Below are 23,479 nucleotides of genomic sequence, written 5' to 3'. Positions count from 1 at the left end.
TATTCTTGGTGAAAAATGCCACTGCCGTCAGAAAAAATGATCGTCATGAAGCGGTGTACGTGTTCTGCAACCAGCGTAAGATACTCCTTGGCCCTAATGGTTTCTTGCACGAGCTCCACTGGACCCATTTTTTCCCGTGTGAATGTTCCCCAGAGCATACTGGAAACGCCGCCATCATTTCTCCATCCCGAAAGTGTCAAGGAGCTGTTCCTCTGGAAGACGACGCATTTTCGTCCCTCCATCGGCATGATGAAGAAGGTATCGGGATTCTGTAGACTGTACAACGCTCTGCCACTGGTCCCACGTCGTGCCGATGGTGGCGTGCCCGTTTCAGCCGTAGCTGCCGATGTCGTGGTGTTAACGTTGGCACATGCATGGGTTGTCGGCTGCAGGTTCTCATCGTTAGGAGTAATCGGTGTACTGTGTTCAGACACACTTGTATTCTGACCAGCATTACAGTATGATTTAGTTCTGCTACTTTTTTTTCTTTATTGGTTTTCGATTCCTTCCCCCCCCCCCCTCCCGAGAGGGGGCGGGCTGGCAACAGCTTAGTACGCCGTTCTTCAGTCTACAAAATATTTAAAAACATAATAAGAAGATAATAAACAATAAAAACAGGCGATAAAAACGGTGACTTTCTAAATTGTAATTTGGTGGAAATAAATACAAAACAAAGAGTTGGCGATGCTAATTAAGACACTCAGTAAGCAGCCAGATACAGTAGTAGACAGAAAATTTAAAAAATAGTGACAGTGTGGTTTTTGTTCACAAGAGATGGAAGATCATACCTAGCGACAGTATTGTTTCTGCCCCCAACACTTCGAAAATGACGCACGACACTTAACACTCACTTAAACACTGCACTAAAGAGTAGACACGGAAATGACACACCACAGCCTAAGGCAGATGGGGGGGGGGGAGGGGGTTTCTGCCACAGTTGGCCGCCTGTGTGTAATGATGGGTAGCCGCCCATGCGTAATGATGGGTAGCCGCCCAACTGCACGACGTCTGGACGGAGCTTCACCTTGGACTCGCCACGTGCTGAAGACATTCACCAAAGCACTCCTCGAACACCCGACAAGTGATTCAGTTTCCGAAATACTCATGCCGAGCCTCCAGGCCATAGCAATCCGCACTCGGTCAGACTTCGACAGATCGCGCGCCTTCACGGACATCACACTCACTACATGCACCGTGCGCGTGTCTGACTTGCAGCAGATCCCCGCCAGGTGACGCTGCTATCGTCTGGACGGGTTAATACTGATAGCACGTCGGTGGACACAATGTTCTGGCTGATCAGTGTAAATCGTGCCCGAGCCAACAATTGAGGAGCATGCTGAAAACAACTACAAGTACGGAATCTAGGATGTAAAAATTTTTTGCCGCAGTAATATGTTTTCTAACGAAGTTCAAAACCAATCGGAAGACCATATAAGGGTAGCCGAAGCAAAGGACAACATTTCTAGCACTATATCTTCACTTAAGACAAGGGAATGTTCTGAAGACTATGCGGAGAAGCTACCAGAAACTCATTAGTATACCAGAGAAATTGTATTGCAAGTTGTGCGAGGAATATCTAATGGATAAAATGATCAGAGGCATGAAATGCAAAATGATGTTTCATGGAAAGTATGCAGGGATGGGTGAAAGGAATAAAATCTTGTAATACCTGCAAATAGTGCTGTAAGAACTAAAATATGGAACATCTCCTTATACCTGGACTAACACGTAGCCTCCAGGTGGGGGACATAACTTATAACGGTGGTACTATTTACGCACCCGCTAGTGCAAATAAGGAAACCATATTCCTAATCTGTATCACTTTCAGATGTTTAGAAAATTAAGTTTAGTGTGTTTATTTTTCTCAATTTTCGTTCCTTATATCAGATATCAAGAACTACGAGTACATCCTCCGGTCGGAGACGGAACCGTTTAAATAACTTTGTGACTTATTGTTTTGGCTTTGTTAATGAAATCTCAAAAGTGGTAAAATTTAGGCAACTCTCCTCCACGACATAACATGTTTCAATTTATTGTACACCGTTACGTGTTAAAAGATTCCGCGCATCACCCTTAACATTTGGATAAAATACAGCACGTGTCTTTGTCATGAGTTGCCATTTCGTTCAAACACCTATCGTAAAGTCACGTCGAAGAAGAATTCCAGTTCTCGGTGTGTCACTTCTAATGTGCATTTTGCATTTACCGAGAATTCATGTCATTGTCCTGTCGACAGCGAAGTCATTAGAGATGGCGTACAAGCTCGGATTGCATCAAGGCTGGGGAAGCAAATCGGCCTTGCCCTTTCAAAGGAAACATCCCGGCAGTTGCTGAAGGGGTTAAGTGAAATCACGGTAAACCTAAATCTGGATGGTCAGAAACCCATTTAAAGCGTCGTCCTGCGCCACCTGACTCGGTGAAGTCCGGAAGAGAAAAAAAATGTATATGTGACAGAAAGTACTCCTTACGCAACTTGAACAAATCTAAATAAGAAAAGCGAAGTTAGGCTAGTAGCTGACATCTGGTTGGCACTGCGACGCAAGCTCGACGTGCACTAGCCCGGATGCTGCATGGCTGGAGGGGAAGTCCCACGGGACACCCGCCGTAAGTTGGCGGCACTGAGCGCTTTCCGATCACCCCTGCCGCAAGTTCAGGCGCTACGGCGCCATACGCTCCTCTGGCACTCGATAAGCAGATGCATCCCGCCGGTGGTGGTGCCTCTGGCCGGGTATTGCAGCGAAAATTCCCTGATAGAACAACTGACGTCTAGGGGCCTACTGGTTACCTACGTACCGTACTGACCAAACAGACATTACTTTTAAATTATACTAACCGAGGCAAGTGATATCCTGACTTCAATCTTATGCCTCACTTGTTAATTAGTTCACTTGAAACGAAGTCGGAATGTGCCACCAGTTTTTGTATCATCGTGAACTTCGCTTTCTAGCATAAAATGAAAGTTGTAGCTGTATAACAATAACTCAGTTTTGCAGTATACTTTCGTCAGAATAAAATTGGGGTAAACTTATTAGTTGATGTATTACGTAAGTATTACATTTTGTACTCGCGTAAAATTAAGTAATAGATTACACTGTGCCCAAAAATTTCTAAAGAATCTCTATTAATTCGTGAGTGAAAGCATTTGAATTTTATTTATGCTTAGAGGGCGACCGACAGATGATAACACACGGAAGAGCAAAGAAACTGGTAATGGGATGCGTATTTAAATACAGAGACATGTAAACAATATAACACGGAGCTGCGGTCGGCAACGCTTATATAAGACAATAAATGTCTGGCGCAGTTGTTAGATAGGTTATTGCTGCTACACTGGCAGGTTATCAAGATTTGAGTGAGTTTGAGTGTGGTATTATAGGCGGCGCACGAGCGATGAGACACAGCATCAACCAGGTAGCGATGAAGTGGCGATTTCCACGTATGACCATTTCACGAGTGTACCTTGAATATCAGGAACATGTTAAAACATCAAATCTTCTCTCACCTAGCTGCTGGAGGAAAAAGTTCCTTCAAGAACTGGACCTACGACGACTGAAGAGAATCGTTCAACGTGGCAGAAGTGTAGTCCTTACGCAAAATACTGCAAATTTCAATGTTGAGTCATCAATATGTATCAGCATGCGAACCAATCGGACTCGAAGTCCCACTAGTGTACCTTTGATGACTGCACGACACAAAGCTTTGCACCTCGCCTGGGCTCGTCAACACTGACATTGGACTGATGATGGCTGGAAACATACTGCCTGGTCGAACTAGTCTCGTTTCAAACTGTATCGAGTGGGTGGACGTCTACGGGTATGGAGACAACCACATGAATCCATGGACACTGCATGTCAGCAGGGGACGGTTCAAGCTGTGGAGGCTCTGTAATGGTGTGGGGCGTGTGCAGTTGGAGTGATATGGGACTCCTGATACCTCTAGGTACGACTCTGACAGGTGAGACGTACGTAAGCAACCTGTCTGATCACTTGCATCCATTCATGTCCATTGTCCGTTCCGATGGACTTGGGCAATTCCTGCAGGACAATGATACACCCCACACATCCAGAATTGCTACCAAAATTGTTACAGTGTGGCTCCAGTAACACTCTTCTGAGTTTAAACACTTCCGCTGGCCACCAAACGCCCCAGAAATGAACATTATTAAGCATATCTGGGATGCCTTGCAACGTGCTGTTCAGAAGATATCTTACCCCCTCGTACTCCTAAGGATTTATGGGCAGCCCTGCAGGATTAATGGTGTCAGTGCCCTCCAGCACTACTTCAGACATTAGTTGAGTCCATGTCACGTCGTTCTGCTGCAGTTTTGATTTGTCACGGGTGTCCTACACGACATTAGGCAGATGTACCAGTTTCTTTGGCTCTTCAGTGTATAAGGATACTTCACAGTTATAGAAGTATTTACTCTAACTCTTGTTAGAGAGTAGGCGAGAGTGTTCTACATTACTCAACTTCTCAAACTTTTTCCTTCCGCCAGCTCTGTAATAGGAGTTTTAAATGATGACATTCAATTTTTAGGCACAGCAGTTTCTTTTCTGAAACAACAAAAATTACGATGGAAAATTAAGGTTTTTCGAAATGCCTAAACATGTTCTACGGTGCAATGTGATCACGTGCCTAGGATTAAATATTCAATTGAAATTTAAAAGTGTTACATTAAGGATAAACTTGTCAACACGGTGTTTAATAGTTCATTCGTAACATTATTACTCCACTACACTCTAATAATCAGTATGCGAAATCCAATTAGCAGAAGCATTAACAAAAATCAGTTTCAAGCTACATACATTTTGAAACAGACGCTACTGGAACTCACTGAGATTCTCATTTTCATGACAGTCAAAATTGTTAGGACATTAAAGAACCTTAGATGATTTGCAAGTATCACGTGTTGTTTGGTAACAGGTATGTTTCAAGGTACAAGATGGTGCACGACCGAGGAAGAATGTATTAACCGTCCACAAGTGGTATAAATCGAAAAGTATATAGCATTTTACTCGCCACAAGATTCTTTATTTGAAATATTAACAATATATACCAAATAGCTTTTAAAATTATAGAGCACTTAAATGTGTAGAGCATGAAACAGTTACAAGTGCTCGCAAAATAAAACTCCATTTCTAACAACAAGAAAAACTGCAGACAACGGCGGAACCTCCTATGGCGGTTTCTAGCGCGCATAAAATGTTCAAAATTATTGCCAAAATGTCGATTTCCGTTATAATGAAGCCTGCCTTCACGCGTAGAGTAGTCTTGTAAGATGAACTGGCGGTACAAAGTGGATTGCCAGGGTAACAGGTCACAGTGGTCCTTTCAGATATTGGTACAAAGCGTCATATAGGTTGCCAATAAAAATGGGTGTCACTTCGGTCAATGGTTAGATTGTGTTATGGGCAGAGATTTTAAGTAGGACCAGAGAAAAGCAGTCAAATTAGCACGCATTAGACAGAACAACAAATGCTTCCACATCTAGCACAATCATTCCGTCGACCACAAGAACCTGTAATTTAGGCATCATGTCAACAGTTAGTTGAGGAAAGCTAGAGGTTTTCCACGAGCAACAAGTTTAATTATCTTCCAATCGTATCGCTTGGTTGTGGGATGGATGTACACTCCCGAGTAAGCCATATTTCTTCATAGGCCTCTAATGGGTCATCCTACAAACTATTACACGTCTCTGCCACATAATAGAGGTCTAGACTCACGTAATCTGTAAATTATAATGATACAGTCCTCCAGAGCAGCTATTAAAACACTGCAGTAGCAAGGCACTTGGGTTCCGTAAGTCTTATTTTCGTGCTGATCAGATTTAGAGCAACAAGCGGCGACAGTTGCATATCTAAGACACAGCAGATGCTCAGAAATGACCACCGAGAACGACATTACATTGGCTTACGTGGGTAGCCACGAGCACCGCGTGAATGTACGACACACCTGCTTCGGTAACAGAGCTTGAAGACAGTCCTCCGGGGTATCGCCTGATTACGATGTCTGGCACCGAAACCGGTAGACATTAGAAAAGAATGAAAGTATGACTACAGACTAAAGTAACTAATCCTTTTATGACTGTATTGGTGCCGGAGTGGCCGAGCGGTTCTAGGCGCTACAGTCTGGAACCGCGCGACCGCTACGGTCGCAGGTTCGAATCCTGCCTCGGGCATGGATGTGCGTGATGTCCTTATGTTAGTTAGGTTTAAGTGGTCCTAAGTTATAGGAGACTGATGACCTCAGAAGTTAAGTCCCATAGTGCTCAGAACCATTTGAACCATTTGAACTGTACTGGTCGCTGTTCCAATCGACAATATCTCAGGAAAAAAATTTGGAAATTTTTGGTGAATTCCTGAGGGACCAAACTACTGAAGTCATCGGGCCCTAGGCTTACACACTACTTTAATCTAACTTAAACTAACTTACGCTAAGGACAACTCACACCCACACCAAGGGAGAACTCGAACGTTATAAGGGGGGAGCCGCGCGAACTGCGGCAAAGCGCCTGAGACATCTCGGCTACCCCGCGCGCAATATGTCATCTACATCTACTTTTATTCTCCGCTACCCACCAAGCGGTGTGTGGCGGAGGGCACTATTTGAGCCAAAGTCAAATTTTCCCCCCTCTGTTCCACTCGCGGATCGCACGAGGGATAAACGACTGTCTGAACGCCTCAGTACGACCTCTAATTTCCCTTATCTTTGAATGGTGATCATTGCGCGATATGAAAGTTGGTGGTAATAATATATGCTCTACACCCTCGGCCAAGATCCGATTTTGGAATTTAGTGAGCAGCCCCTTCCGTTTAGTGCGTCTATCTGCACGTGTTTCCCACTTCACACTTTCGATGAGATTTGTAACGATCTCGCGATGGCTAAATGTGCCAGTCACGAATCTTGCCACTCTTCTTTGGACCTTCTCAATCTCTTGAATCAGACCCAACTGGTAAGGGACCCATACAGACGAACAATAAGACTGGAAGAACTAAAGTATTGTAAGCAATTTCCTTTGTTGAAGGACTGCATCGCTTCAGGATTCTGCCAATAAACCGCAATCTAGAGTTCGCGTTACCCGTTACTTGTGTAATCTGATCTTCCCATTTGAGATCATTTCGAATAGACACACCCAAATACTTGACTGATGTTACCGCTTCCAAAGACTGGGCATTCATTTTGTACTCGTACAATAACAGGGATTTTCGCCTTGTTATACGCATTAGGTTACACTTACTAATACTGAGAGATAGCTACCAGTCATTACACCACGCATTTATTTTCTGCAAATCTCCATTGATTTGTTCACAAATTTCGTGTGATACTCCTTTCATGTAGACGACAGCATCATCGGCAAAACGTCTAATGCCGCTGTCAATACCACCAACAAGATTATTTATGTAAATCGTAAATAGCAGCGGGCCTGTTTCGCCTGGGGCACACCTGATGTTACGCCTGTTTCTGTTGAAGTCTCCCCATTCAGGACGACATACTGTTCTCTGTCTGTCAGAAAACATCCAACCGCATATGTCATCGGATAGACCGTAAGCGCGCACTTTTTGGAGCAAGTGACAGTGCGGAACTGAGTCGAACGCCTTTCGGAAGTCGAGGAATATGGCATCAGCCTGGGAGCCGGTGTCTAGAGCCTGTTGCATATCATGCACAAAGAGGGCCAGCTGTGTCTCGCATGAACGCTGTTTCCTAAAACCGTGCTGGTTTCTGCAGATAAGCTTCTTAGAGTCTAGAAGGGTCATGATGTCTAACACAAAATATGTTCCATGATTCTACAACAATCGATGTCAGTGAAATTGGCCTGTAATTATGTGCATCCGATTTTCTACCCTTTTTATAGATTGCTACGACCTGGGCCTTCTTCCAGTCCCTTGCAACTTTCTGCTGTTCCAATGGTGTCTGATAGATGATGGATAAGAATAGTGTTATATTTGTAGCACAGTCAACATAAAATCTTACGGCGATACCGTCTGGGCCAGATGCCTTCCTGGCCTCTAAGGATCTTAACTGTTTTAGAATCCCAGATACACTAAACACTATGTTAGCCATCCTTGCGTTTGTTCAATAATTGAAAGGGGGAATGGTGCTGCAGTCCTTTACCGTAAACGAGTTTTTGAAAGCTAGGTTTAGAATTTCGGCCTTCTGTTTATCATCATCCGTTGCATTACCCGTACTGTCAGCAAGAGGAGTTATTGAATTATTTGTAGCTTTCATATATTTTACGTGCTACCAAAATTTTTTGGGGTTACTTTTAGAATCTGCAGATAAAATATTGCTTTCAAATTTGTTAAAAGAGTCTCTCATTTAACTTTTGACAGCTGCTTTCATTTCGCATAATTTCTGTTTGTCAGCAGGGCAGTGGCTATGTTTAAAACGATTGTGCTAAAGTCTCTGCTTCCTCAGAAACTTCCTAATATGGTTTTTGAACCAAGGTGGATCCCTTCCCTCCCCTATATTTTTGCTAGGCACATGGTGGACAATACCTTTAAATTCCGACCAAAGATGCTCAATATCTTGGAGCTGACTATAAAAATATTTATTAATGACACTTTTATTTTCTTTCCCAAACAAAAAAACTCTCCGCTGTTTCTTTGGTTTTTTTTGCAGCTTCCACTGACATAGAAGTCACAACGACATTATGGTAGCAAATACCGTCTTCTAGGTTTACTTCTTCAGAAAGATCAGGTCTGTTGTCGCTAGGATACCTAATATGTTCCCATCTCAAGTTGGTTTTCTAACCAATTGCTCGAGATTGTATGTTGATAGTCTTTTCTTCTGCCCCCTATGATAAACGTGTAATTTTCCCAGTCAATAGACGCTAGATCAAAGTCGCCGCCCTCGTATAACTAATGGATAATTTGGATATTTATTTCCTATGTACTCAAGACTTTCTCTGAAACGTTCTGCAACCTGTGTTGTGGATGCTGGTGGCCTATAGAAACATCCTAATACAGTGGTCATTCCTTGTCTGATTGACAGCTTTATCCAGACTATTTCACAGTCCGACCTAGTATCGATCTCAACTGCGTTTAAACAGCTTTTAACTGCAATGAACACACCAACTCCCATAGCATCAGTCCTATCCTTCCTAAACATGTCAGGTGCATATATCAAAAGAACATGTCGTGAGGGGGATTTTGGGAAGGAATCGTTGTGGAATCTATTTTCTCGTTATGAAACGTTCCTTAAGAACGTCCATGGAGCTTCGGTGATATCGAATAAAGCCCCATTAGCGGCCGCGACCAGAATAAGCGCATTCTTAGACCCGTGCTGTGCATAACACAAATTACGCAACATATTTCTCAGGAAAATATAATAATACTATAATACTAATAAATAATACTATTCCGTTACGTTGGTGTTGTTTTACTAGGTAGCCAGTTTCTATGATCCAAGATGGAGCTACATTTAGTGCTCCGGAGATTTACTCGGCAACGTTTATTGGCGATACCTTTACATTAGTCTGAATCAGGGTCATCAGCCTCGGTTTTACTGTTGTGCGATAAAGGGTTGATCGTGCCACTATTCCTTTGCCACCAGACACTGTCATGCAACAACCTATTTTATCGACCTTTAGAAGTTAGGCTTGATAGCCCGTGGAGGACTGTGTGGATATCTCCTCAGTTGAGCACCTGGATTCGTGATTTCCTCTCAGAAAGGTCTCAGATTGTAGTAACAGACGGAATGTCATCGAGTAAAACTGAAGTAATATCCAGCGTTCCCCAAGAAAGTGTTATTGGCCTTCTGTTGTTCCTTATCTATATTAACGACGTAGGAGACAATCTGAGTAGCCCTCTTAGATTATTTTCAGATGATGCTGTCATTTACCGACTTGTAAAGTCATCTGATGACCAAAACGAATTGCAAAATGATTTAGATAAGATATATGTATGGTGCGAAAAGTGGCAACTGACCCTGAATAAAGAAAAGTGTGAAATTATTCACATGAGTACTAAAAGAAAACAGCTAAATTTCAATTACGCGGTAAGTCACGCAAATCTGAGGGCTGTAAATTCAACTAAATACTTAGGGATTACAACCACAAGTAACCTCAATTGGAACGATCACATAGATAATGTGGGTAGAGAAAATGAAAGACTGCGATACATCGGCAGAACACTTAGCAGGTGCAACAGATCTGCTAAAGAGACTGCTTGCACCACACTTTTTTTGCCCTATTCTGGAGTACTGCTCTGCGGTTCTGAAGTACTGCTGTGCGGTGTGGGATCCTTAGCAGGTGCAACAGATCTACTAAGGAGACTGCTTGCACTACACTTTTTAGTCCTATTCTGGAGTACTGCTGTGCGGTGTGGGATTCTCATCAGGTGCAACTGACAAATGACATCGAAAAAGTTCACAGAAGGGCGGCTCGTTTTGTATTATCGCGAAATAGGGGAGACAGTGCCACAGACATGATTCGTGAATTGGGGTGGCAATCATTAAAACAAAGGCGTTTTTCGTAGCGACAGGATCTTCTCGTGAAATTTCAATCTCCAGAAATGTTCATCACAATAAAATAAGAGAAATCAAGGCTTGGACAGAAAAAATTGTAGTGCTCGTTTTTCCCATGCGACGTTCGAGAGTGGAACGGTAGAGAGACAGCTTCAAGGTGGTTCACTGAACCCTCTGCCAGGCACTTAATTTTGAATAGCAGAGTACTCACATAGATGTGGATGTAGGTAGATGGTATCTTATTTTCCCTACAGTATCCAGAATGTTAATCTTAGTCACTGTACAGCTACCAATATCAACCGGATGTTTTGCACAAAATTTTGTCCTGTGACATTGAATGATGCGTACTATGATTTCATAAATTCTATTCTAGCTGCTCTAGCTTCGACAGAATACATACTTTGGCGTGGATCGATTTCTTATGTTCCATCCACGTAACACAAGCTGCCAATTAAAATGGAGCCAATGAGAAGAGACAACAAGTTGACAAAACAGAGAAGCACCTACTCGCCAGTGTATTTTCTGCTGAGCGCCAAACAAAGCGTCATGTAACACACGCGTACCTTGGGTGGCGTAGCTGGGCAATGTTTATACTTGACGCCCGGCTAAATTAACCAAACATTTCCCGCTCAATCACCCGGCTGCTTTTGATTTAGTAAGTCTCAACAGATTGACCCTATGGATAAACACAGAGAACCTTACTACAACATTTTGAACCTTTCCAGACCGAGAGGTCCGAATATATGTCTACAGGTGTGCCCATAGGTTAGGTATCAGAATAAAATAGTACAGAAGGGTTGATTAAATACTGTAATCACTAGACGGGCACCAGGAATTTTTCGGTAAGCTTATTTCGATTTAAATTGGATTTGTGTTAAATAAACGGCCTTCTAACCAGTGATGCCGCCATATTGATTTACAGTGAAGCAGTATTAGAAAATGCAAGGCAAATGCCATTTAGAAAGGTTATTTCTGACTCACTTAGAAGCGACTTCAGTGAAAGCTGAAATATCCAAAAGCAATAGCCATGATTTAATCCAAACTCACACGAGTGTACTGACAGTAACTGCTTAAACTTGTAGAGGGTCGGCATGCAACATGGGGCCACAGGCCAGAAGGTCAGTGTTCAATACAGCATCTCGGTATCACTAAGCGCCGTGGTCCCTTGGTAGCGTGAGCAGCTGCAGAGTGAGAGGTTCTTGGTTCATGTCTTCGCTCGACTGAAAATTTGTCCACTGGACCTGACGGGATACCAATTCGATTCTACACAGAGTACGCGAAAGAACTCGTCCCCCTTCTAACAGCCGTGTACCGCAAGTCTCTAGAGGAACGGAGGGTTCCAAATGATTGGAAAAGAGCACAGGTAGTCCCAGTCTTCAAGAAAGGTCGTCGAGCAGATGCGCAAAACTATAGACCTATATCTCTGACGTCGATCTCTTGTAGAATTTTAGAACATGTTTTTTGCTCGCGTATCATGTCATTTCTGGAAACCCAGAATCTACTATGTAGGAATCAACATGGATTCCGGAAACAGCGATCGTGTGAGACCCAACTCGCTTTATTTGTTCATGAGACCCAGAAAATATTAGATACAGGCTCCCAGGTAGATGCTATTTTTCTTGACTTCCGGAAGGCGTTCGATACAGTTCCGCACTGTCGCCTGATAAACAAAGTAAGAGCCTACGGAATATCAGACCAGCTGTGTGGCTGGATTGAAGAGTTTTTAGCAAACAGAACACAACATGTTGTTATCAATGGAGAGACGTCTACAGACGTTAAAGTAACCTCTGGCGTGCCACAGGGGAGTGTTATGGGACCATTGCTTTTCACAATATATATAAATGACCTAGTAGATAGTGTCGGAAGTTCCATGCGGCTTTTCGCGGATGATGCTGTAGTATACAGAGAAGTTGCAGCATTAGAAAATTGTAGCGAAATGCAGGAAGATCTGCAGCGGATAGGCACTTGGTGCAGGGAGTGGCAACTGACCCTTAACATAGACAAATGTAATGTATTGCGAATACATAGAAAGAAGGATCCTTTATTGTATGATTATATGATAGCGGAACAAACACTGGTAGCAGTTACTTCTGTAAAATATCTGGGAGTATGTGTGCGGAACGATTTGAAGTGGAATGATCATATAAAATTAATTGTTGGTAAGGCGGGTACCAGGTTGAGATTCATTGGGAGAGTGCTTAGAAAATGTAGTCCATCAACAGAGGAGGTGGCTTACAAAACACTCGTTCGACCTATACTTGAGTATTGATCATCAGTGTGGGATCCGTACCAGATCGGTCTGACGGAGGAGATAGAGAAGATCCAAAGAAGAGCGGCGCGTTTCGTCACAGGGTTATTTGGTAACCGTGATAGCGTTACGGAGATGTTTAATAAACTCAAGTGGCAGACTCTGCAAGAGAGGCGCTCTGCATCGCGGTGTAGCTTGCTCGCCAGGTTTCGAGAGGGTGCGTTTCTGGATGAGGTATCGAATATATTTCTTCCCCCTACTTATACCTCCCGAGGAGATCACGAATGTAAAATTAGAGAGATTAGAGCGCGCACGGAGGCTTTCAGACAGTCGTTCTTCCCGCGAACCATACGCGACTGGAACAGGAAAGGGAGGTAATGACAGTGGCACGTAAAGTGCCCTCCGCCACACACCGTTGGGTGGCTTGCGGAGTATCAATGTAGATGTAGATGTAGATGTAGAAGATAAGTTATTTGACCGCAAAATTCCGTGGCTTAATTACTTCTAAAATTCCAGAATGAAATTTTCACTGCACAGAGGGGTGTGCGCTGATATGAAGCAGCCTTGCATATTTAAACTGAATCTGGACCCGGGTACTTTGTCTTCTGCAGGCAAGTGCTCAGCCGACTGAGTTACCCAAGCACGACTTACAACATTTCCTCATAGCTTTACTTCTGCCAGTAATTTGCCACCTACATTACTAATTCACAGAAGCTCTCGTGTGGAACTTGCACTACTAGCACTCCTGAAAAAAAGGATATTGCAGAGAGACATGGTTTAGACACAGCCTAAGGGATGTTACCATAGTGAAGTTATTACTCTGAAGCAAAGTGGGTGTTGTTATGAAACTTCCTGGCAGTTTAAAACTGTGTACTATATCGAGACTCGAACTCGGGATCTTTGCCTTTTACGGGCAAGAGCTGTACCGACTGAGCTATTCAACCACAACTCGTGAAATATCTTCACAACTGTACTTCGACCACTACGTCGTCTCCTACGTTCCAAACTTCGCAGAATCTCTCCTGGACTTGCCTGCGAAAGGCAAAGATCACGAATTCTAGTCTCGGCCCGGAACACAGTTTTAACATAGCAGGAAGATTCATGTCAGCACACACTCCGCTGCGAAATGGAAATGGTGCCGCACACCCTGACTCCCAAACAAAAACAGGGACCGGTGGACGTCTGCGTGATTCGATTGAAATACAAAGTTCGAACGACTCCGTTCTGAAAAAATCATTACAGATGATGAGACTTGATATTTTCAGTACAAACCTACCACAAAACGACAAACTGCAGAAATGGACATAAAGTGTCAACACTTTGACGACATATATGACATTGGAGAGAATGTGACAAGCGAGTTGAATAGCTTTCCACAGAAAGACTTTTCTGGCAGTTTCAAATGATTTTATCAACGTTGTGTGCGTTGTACTCAAGAGGCTGTGTAAAAAACGTGAAGTAATAAAAACAACTTTCTTTAAATTTCTCTCTCATTTTTTTTTAATTTTTCCCTTATCACATCTTTTTGGGCTCACGGTGCATTTCGTTTGCTTCTCTCTTTCGTAGCTCGCTCTGTACCCTCTTTGTAGTATTTCATTGTCCTCCTAGTAACAACATTTTGCAAGTTCGCTGAACTGTCATTCTTCTTCTACACTATCGATCGTGATACATTTCTGTGTATAACTCAACATGTCTCCTTCTGTTTCTTTTACGTTGTCCGTGAGGAATTTATCTGCTTCCCGTTTATGTGCGAATGACATTAGTTTTTCAAACTAACCAGCACTCGACAGTCGTGAACGACGCAGAATGCCGATACTACGGTATCTGTACTTCCTTGTTCGGGAAAGAAATCACGAATATCAGGGTGAAGCAGCAGTCAGTTTCAAGTTTAAGGGAGATAAATTCTAAGCTTCAAAGATAGTAATCCGATTTTCAAAAGTGAAGCGAAGTTGAATTCTTCTCTCTTAGAAGTGGGGTACCAGCAACAGAAATTATTACAGTTGCATTTGAAAAAGCGTATCTCAAAACTAAAAATAACAAAAAAAGAGTCTATAAATCGATTAGCGAGGATTTTTTCACAATTCGTCTCGGTGGAAACAGAATTACGATGTCTTAAACGGATCCGGGAATATTTGAGGCGAACGGCTTAAGATCAGTATGTACATAAATGATAGGTCGATAACTCAGAAATCTCCATAAGTTTTACCGGTATTAGTTCATCCCGCTCGCCCTTCGTGAAAGGAAATGAGAAGCGATAAAATTAGTATCAGAAGCACATGGTGGACGAAACAAGGAGGACGCAAGGAGCAGAGAAATATAGGGAAATAGGGCTTTTCGGTACTAGACAAGTCTGCTGGAGTCGAACATTAGCCGTAATCCGAGGAAGGAATTTCTTAGGATGTCTGTGTGAGGCACGAAGTATTGTATGGTGATAAACTATGGACTATGGGAGAATCGGAAAAGAGAAGAATCGCAGCGTTTGAAGTATGGCGTTATAGAAGGATATTGATAAACAAGGGATGAGAAGGTTCTCTACCCAGTCGACAAAGAAAGGAATATGTGGAAAAAACTGGCAAGAAGAAAGGACAGATTAGATGGAGTTTTTGAGGGTAAAAATACTAGGTGAAGAAAGAGATTGGAATATATCTAACTAATAATTAGGGACATTGAGTACAAATGCTACTCTGAGTTGAAAAGATTGGCTCAGGGAGGAATAGGGGCCACATGGAACCAGATAGAAAACTGATGGCGCAGAAAAGAGATGGAAGAACACTCCGCCGCACCCAGTGTCGTGGTTCGAAGGCTGTAGATATGGATGTGTTATTTCATTCATCGCTGTAATTTTCCGCAACTCGATTACTATTTTTTAGGATAAAATTGTCATCAGTGGCAGATAAAATGTATTATGCTTTACCAGTTCCGAGAAATTAAGTTGTCATCTTCAGAAGCTTAGTACTGGTTTAGCAGATGTCAACATCTTCGTACAAGCATAACGCCATGATATGTCCAGAAATGTACATATTGTATGTGATTTTTTTAGACATTGATTGAAAATTCACGGCAACCAAATCACATTAGTCTATTTGTTGTGTAAGCAGCAAGAAATATACCTGCTTCTTGATGCTAGCACAATAGATACATAGAAGTAATTCAGTTACTGTAAATTTTCAATCAGCGTTAAAATACTCACATATAATATGAACATTTCGGGACATACCATGGCATTATGCTTCTGTGAAGAAGACATTGACATCTGCTAAAGCAATAATAAGATTCTGCAAATGACAAATTAATTTGACAGGACGGGTAAAGCATAATAAAACTGGTTTGTAATTGATAACTGAATTTTACCCCGAAAAAGAAGACTTGGATGTAGTAGACTTGTAAGTGCTGAGTAGAAGTATTTGTACAACTGCACAGACTACCCTAGCGTACCTCACACCTCATCCCAAACTTCCATTCATGTCTCAGCATACTTATTACTGCCCCTAAACTAAAACAACTGTCTCAGGGTGCTTAGTGACTAGCACATCTGCCTAGTGAGCAGGAGACCCGGGTTCGAATCCCAGTCTTCGTACAAATTTTCATTCGTCACTTCAGTCTGCAGACATACATCAGTAATGGTACAAGTTAACAAAACAGTTAAACAATGAATACACTGGCGATGAGGTTGTGAATTTGCCAAGATGGTGTGGGAGGGTAAATATTTATTGCCATTGGCTAGTGCTCTTCTGATGTTGCGGTTTTCCTTCTGTAGGCATGTTTCATACAGTTCACGGTGCTAGTTTATCCTGTGCACGTCTTTTCACGTCCGACTGGCTACCACGACCTATACAAACTTGAGCCTGGTCTCTGCAGTCAAACTTTGGTCGTCTTCTGACATTACTTTCTCGTACCAACCTCTTTCGGTGAAGCTGTACCGTAAGCATGTTATTTTCGTGATTCGACTCCGCAGATCTTCGTTAGTAGTCTAATCTATCAATCTACTCTTCAGAAATATTGTTTTGGACCATCACACTTGAAAGATTCCTGTGCCTGTCTTGCCTATACTGGTTTGTTCCCCACGTTTCACTCCGTATAGAAATACACTCTAAATACTCTTAGAAAATACATCCTAACGTAAATATTTGTGCTTGATGTTCTCTATTTTTCCCAATAAATAATAGTCTCATGCCTACACGTTATTAATTTTTGATTTCTTTGTAGGCTAGTGATTTCCAGGTCGCAGGTCCTTAGAGAGTAGCGACCCTCTCCATAAAGATACAAATTTTGGTGAATCTGCTAAGAATAATTATACTTGGTCATTGGTATAAAATAGGCTTATGTTAATTCGACTACACTTCTTTGATGTATTTTTGTTGATATTGATTTGAGAGCTTATTTTTACTACGCTAGCCATTCCGTTCCAATCATATTCCAAGTTCTTTGCTGTCTGTGATATAATGAAAATGTTAACCACTGACTTTAATGGTATTATTTCTTATTAATCTTTAGCGTACCGTCGTAAACCCTCCTTGGCTGCATGTGCATGTGTATAGTGGGGGATAGGCCACAATCCTGTCTCACTCTCTTCGCAATCACTGCTTCCCCTTACTCTCCTTGGATTATCGTAACTATAGTTTGCATCCTGCAACGTTTCCTTCCAATAAAAATCGCCCGCCGTTTTTTAAGCGATCTCGATTTTACATTGCTGTAACAAACGCACATGCATAATGAAATGTTAATATGTATATTTCTTTACTTTTTTATAATGTCTTTTAATTTTCACTCCTAATTTCTTCTTAGTTACATTTACTGCTTGCTCAGCGTAGAGTTTGAATAATATCTGATGTAACATAGAACTCACTCCCTTCTCAACTACTGCTATATTTCAAAAATGGTTCAAATGGCTCTGAGCACTACGGGACTTAACATCTGAGATCATCAGTCCCCTAGAACTTAGAACTACTTAAACCTAACCAACCTAAGGACATCACACACATCCATGCCCGAGGCAGTATTCGAACCTGCGACCATAGCAGTCTCGTGGTTCCGGACTGAAGCGCCTAGAATCGCTCGGCCACAGCGGCCGGCTCGTTATCTTTCTCTAGCGTACAAAAAACATGTATTAGGACTATAAACCACAGCTACGACTTTTGGATGTCAAGCTCCCACCATCTGGTTGCCTGCGCTCAACAGTACTTATAAAGAACGAAGTAATAGTAGAGTAAAAAGAAAAAAGTATTCGGACATGAAGTCCACGTCTTATCTAAAGTCGGCTCCACCTCTTTCGATTTCCACAATACTGCCCATTCACTGGACTGCCCGTTATATGTGTTGTGACACGGCCACATCTGCTTCATGTCCCACTCATAGACTCAAGAATAAGGTCACACTGAGAGGTCTCTCTCTCCCATTTCTGGCAACAAGTATACGGCTCCAACTGACTGCACTAAGCCATCAACAGTCACATAGTATTGCAGGGATGTTATAGGGGATATAAAGAAACAACATACCAACTGTTTTCTATCCAAACTACTCACACATAATGTGCAGACATGGGAGACAGCGCTAAAGTGAGCTTCAGCGGGCTTAAGGATCTTTTATGAGGTTAGCAGTAGCGTTATGTCATGTACTTACGCGTTATGTTTGAACAGCTTGCCGTGTCTGTTCGCCATACTTACGCCAGGCGGTCGGGACAATCTTTGTTTCTGTATTTGGTCTACAACATTACATACGACACAGAAACAATTTGTATCGTGACTTTATATCAGAACTCAGCAACCTGAAGATGCAAAGAATGAAGCCATCCGTAAAACAGTAAATGTGCAATAACACAGCCGAGATGATTTCCATTAATCATTAAAATTAGTGTCTATTCCCCTGTGGTGTTCAACATTATCAAGATTACATTTCTCATATTTGTGTGCAGTATGCAAATTAACGATAGCGGCAATCTTCACAACCACAACCTTAAATCCATAACATGGTTAATAATGGGAAACTAGTTCCTTCCCTGTCCTCAGGTCTGCATAATTCTTTGTGTTTTTTTTGTTTGTTTGTTTATGTTGCACATAATTAGAACTGTACATCGTTCAGTGTTATTTCATTGTCTATTTTTTATCCCTACGGAATAGAAACTGTATTTTATAAATAATAAAAATAGATGGTAGCGTAACTTCTACACTTTTATGTAATCAAAGCAAATATTTTTGATGCAAATGCAATTTTCATTTTACATGCACAAACATAAACAAATATATCTTATAAGTGTTGTTACATTTTACCTTCTTATTGAAGAATTTTGCGTTTGCTAGAATTACATAATATATCTGTATTGTTTTCTTTATTTTTGCAACAGTTTTCAAATAAAACCAGGATTAAACATTAACAGTTTCAGTTTTGCTGCAAATACTGTATATTCTTCAGCATCAGATATGAGGATAACAATTTAGAAGAAAAACATTCCGTAGATTACCTCACCCTTTATATATCCTCACTCAGCATCTAGAACATTCACTCTTTCCGGTTTTGGGGGAATCTAGTAGGGCATTGAGCGCATACCTAGAGAACGGGATCGTTATTAGAGAACACCCAGTACAGATGCAACACGCCTAACGTACAGTTAGCGCAGCTGCCACCTCAATCGGCAAAACGTACTGGGAAAACTACCACTATCTATTCACGACTTATGGTAGTCTATGATAGTCTCCAGTAATTTTATAACTATACATTTATGTAGTCTACGGTAACCTACAGTAATTTTGTAACTCTACATTTATATCAGTGACTGTTCAAGATGTCCACCGTTTACTGTAATACGTGTTTTCAGAGGCTGCTGTAATGGTTCAAATGGCTCTGAGCACTATGGGACTCAACTGCTGAGGCCATTAGTCCCCTAGAACTTAGAACTAGTTAAACCTAACTAACCTAAGGACATTACAAACATCCATGCCCGAGGCAGGATTCGAACCTGCGACCGTAGCGGTCTTGCGGTTCCAGACTGCAGCGCCTTTAACTGCACGGCCACTTCGGCCGGCAGGCTGCTGTAATGGCTGCAGGCCGACTGAAGAGATTCCTTTGATATAACTAACAGCACAGATGTGACGTTTTAAACTGACTTGGTTCGTCAGAACTTGTGCATGTAGTTTATCTTTGCGTTTACCACAGAGAAACGAAGTCTAGTGGATTCAAATCAAGTGAATGTGTAGTCAACTGATAATGCCTTCATGTCTTACCCTCTGACCAGGAAAGAGCTGGGTAGGCGTTTTTATAGTCACAAGCCAGTAATGACACATACACCCATCATGCTGGTACTACATATATATCCACTTATCGCAAGTAGTGCTTCGTGCAGGAGAGCCAGTAGCACATCTGTAACGAATTGTTCATTCATTTTGCTCATTAAGGATGATTAGTGAAGTGAGAATGAGTCGTACAGTCTCCAATAATCCTGAACCAAACGATCAGACTCCACTGCCTCGGTAGTTGAACATCAACCAGTGCGGACTCTTAGCAGGTCAGTTATGTATAAGTCTTACGTTCAGGTTTCCATGATTAGTAAAGGTAGCTTCATCGATAAAAATATATCTTTGAAGAGAGAACCCGTTTCCTGATGTCACATCAGAACCGAGCGACAGAATATCATGTATTTCTGCAATCCTGTTGGTTATCAAGAAGGCGATATCTTTTTCGAGAGACACTTGCCATTCTCTGAAGCTAACATGTGGAGTATTAGCAACAGAATGCCAGAACAACTACAGCATCCGTCCAAAACAGGTCCGGTCAACGTTTGCTCTCCCGGATCGCACTCGCGCTCTCCGAACGCACTCGAGTTTGCTGAGTGCTCTGGGTTCCGCCACCACTGTGCGAGTGCCAGCAGCTGTGCGTGAGACGGCTATATGCCGAACCCTTCACTAGCGGGAAACTTAAGAAGACGTGAAACTTCCTGGCAGATTAAAACTGTGTGTCGGACCGAGACTCGAACTCGGGACCTTTTCCTTTCGAGGGCAAGTGCTCTAGGAAGCTAGAAGACGAGGTAGTGGCAGATGTAAAGTTGTGAGGACGGGGTGTGAGTCGTGCTTCAGTGTCTCACATGGTAGAGCTCTTGCCCGTGAAATGCAAAGGTCCCGAGTTCGAGTCTCGGTCAGGCACACAGTTTGAATCTACCAGGAAGTTTCATATCAGCGCACACTCCGCTGCCGAGTGAAAATCTCATTTAGGAAGACGTGTTTGCAAAACAGTACAGATGGTTCTAAGCAACGAATATTTGAGCGTACTTTTACAAGCAGGCGTTTGTTACGGCTGCCTTCTTCAGCTCTTATCTTCCTGCCACAACAATTACTTACATTTCTCAGTTAAATCAAACCTTTATATAGGGATAATACAGTAAGTGGAAGTATAGAATACATTATTTACAGCCATTTAACATTACAGTGTTATGTTTGTAAATTGATACACACCTCGATTTTAGAACATATAATAATTCTGGAACTATGGCTAATGATACAGTCAAGCACATGGAATTATTAAGATTATAATCCGTTAAACCGATAATTTGCGCTACTTTATCACTTTCATAAGAGAAGAAAAATCGTTAACACACATTGTTGAACCAAACACTGAAATAATTTTAACGGCTTGTCTGTGCAGTCGAGGATATTACTCTTCGGGTAGCATTTCTGGATAGGACAAACAGGTCGTTGACCTGGGTCCTCCATTGTACATCTGCTCTTCAGAATTGTTGTTCTGTAGCATGACATTTGAAAAGCTTCTGTGCCCTTTTTTTCTTTACTGGTTTGACGCCAACGTAGCACTCCATGCAAAATTCATAACCATTACATTTTAGAAAACACATCCCAATGCTTACATCTATACTGGTTGTTCAAATGTATTTTTCTTTTTGAGACAAGAGTTTCCCATTATTGCTAGCCATAATCTATTTCTCCCAGCATTATTATTTTAATTCGACAACTGTTCCCAAGAAATAAGTTCCATACTTACATATTACTAATTATTTATTTCTTCGTCGGTTAGTGGTTTTCGGGTCGCAGCCCCATAGAGAATATTGACTCTCAGCATAAAGATACAAATTTTGGTGAATTGCGTGAAAATAGTATTTAGCTCTCTGTCGAAGAAATAACGCTTAATACGATATTAACCGTCATCAAGCATAAAATTTAGTTTGGCTTGTGTAATTTGCTAAGCAAATAGCTATACGCTGACACTGATGTAAAACTGGCTGGATGTTAATTCGACTACACTTTGTTATGTTTGATTTATTTTTGTTGACACTCATCTAAGAGCTTATTTTTGCGACGATGGCCATTGCGTTCCGCCCATCTCTCGAGTTCCTTGCTGTCTGTGATACAATGAAATGTTATGCCTTACTTTTAAGGTATTACTTCTTCCTCATGATTTTTTTTTTCGTGATCCCGCTTTGGATGCGTGTGCTGATTGTTTCATGTAGAGTATACGGCGGGAGAGTCACAGCTCTGTCTAATCCCCTACACAACTACTACTTCCCTTCCCTGTTGGTGGACCATCGTAACTATGGTTTGTTTCCTGTAACGTTTTCTTCCAATATGTAATTTCTTTTAATGTCTAATCCATATTTCTCCTTAGACATACTTACTGCTTGCTCAATGTAGAGTTTGAATAACATCTAGTGTAACGTAGAACTTACACCCCTCTCAACTTCTGCCTGCTTCGTTATCCCTATTTAGCATACAGCACGCATATACACTCCTGGAAATGGAAAAAAGAACACATTGACACCGGTGTGTCAGACCCACCATACTTGCTCCGGACACTGCGAGAGGGCTGTACAAGCAATGATCACACGCACGGCACAGCGGACACACCAGTAACGGCGGTGTTGGCCGTCGAATGGCGCTAGCTGCGCAGCATTTGTGCACCGCCGCCGTCAGTGTCAGCCAGTTTGCCGTGGCATACGGAGCTCCATCGCAGTCTTTAACACTGGTAGCATGCCGCGACAGCGTGGACGTGAACCGTATGTGCAGTTGACGGACTTTGAGCGAGGGCGTATAGTGGGCATGCGGGAGGCCGGGTGGACGTACCGCCGAATTGCTCAACACGTGGGGCGTGAGGTCTCCACAGTACATCGATGTTGTCGCCAGTGGTCGGCGGAAGGTGCACGTGCCCGTCGACCTGGGACCGGACCGCAGCGACGCACGGATGCACGCCAAGACCGTAGGATCCTACGCAGTGCCATAGGGGACCGCACCGCCACTTCCCAGCAAATTAGGGACACTGTTGCTCCTGCGGTATCGGCGAGGACCATTCGCAACCGTCTCCATGAAGCTGGGCTACGGTCCCGCACACCGTTAGGCCGTCTTCCGCTCACGCCCCAACATCGTGCAGCCCGCCTCCAGTGGTGTCGCGACAGGCGTGAATGGAGGGACGAATGGAGACGTGTCGTCTTCAGCAATGAGAGTCGCTTCTGCCTTGGTGCCAATGATGGTCGTATGCGTGTTTGGCGCCGCGCAGGTGAGCGCCACAATCAGGACTGCATACGACCGAGGCACACAGGGCCAACACCCGGCATCGTGGTGTGGGGAGCGATCTCCTACACTGGCCGTACACCACTGGTGATCGTCGAGGGGACACTGAATAGTGCACGGTACATCCAAACCGTCATCGAACCCATCGTTCTACCATTCCTAGACCGGCAAGGGAACGTGCTGTTCCAACAGGACAATGCACGTCCGCATGTATCCCGTGCCACCCAACGTGCTCTAGAAGGTGTAAGTCAACTACCCTGGCCAG

This window comes from Schistocerca americana, chromosome 6 (genome assembly GCF_021461395.2).
Source record: "Schistocerca americana isolate TAMUIC-IGC-003095 chromosome 6, iqSchAmer2.1, whole genome shotgun sequence".
Lineage (NCBI taxonomy): Eukaryota > Metazoa > Arthropoda > Insecta > Orthoptera > Acrididae > Schistocerca > Schistocerca americana.
Note: the sequence above shows the minus strand (reverse complement) of the source record.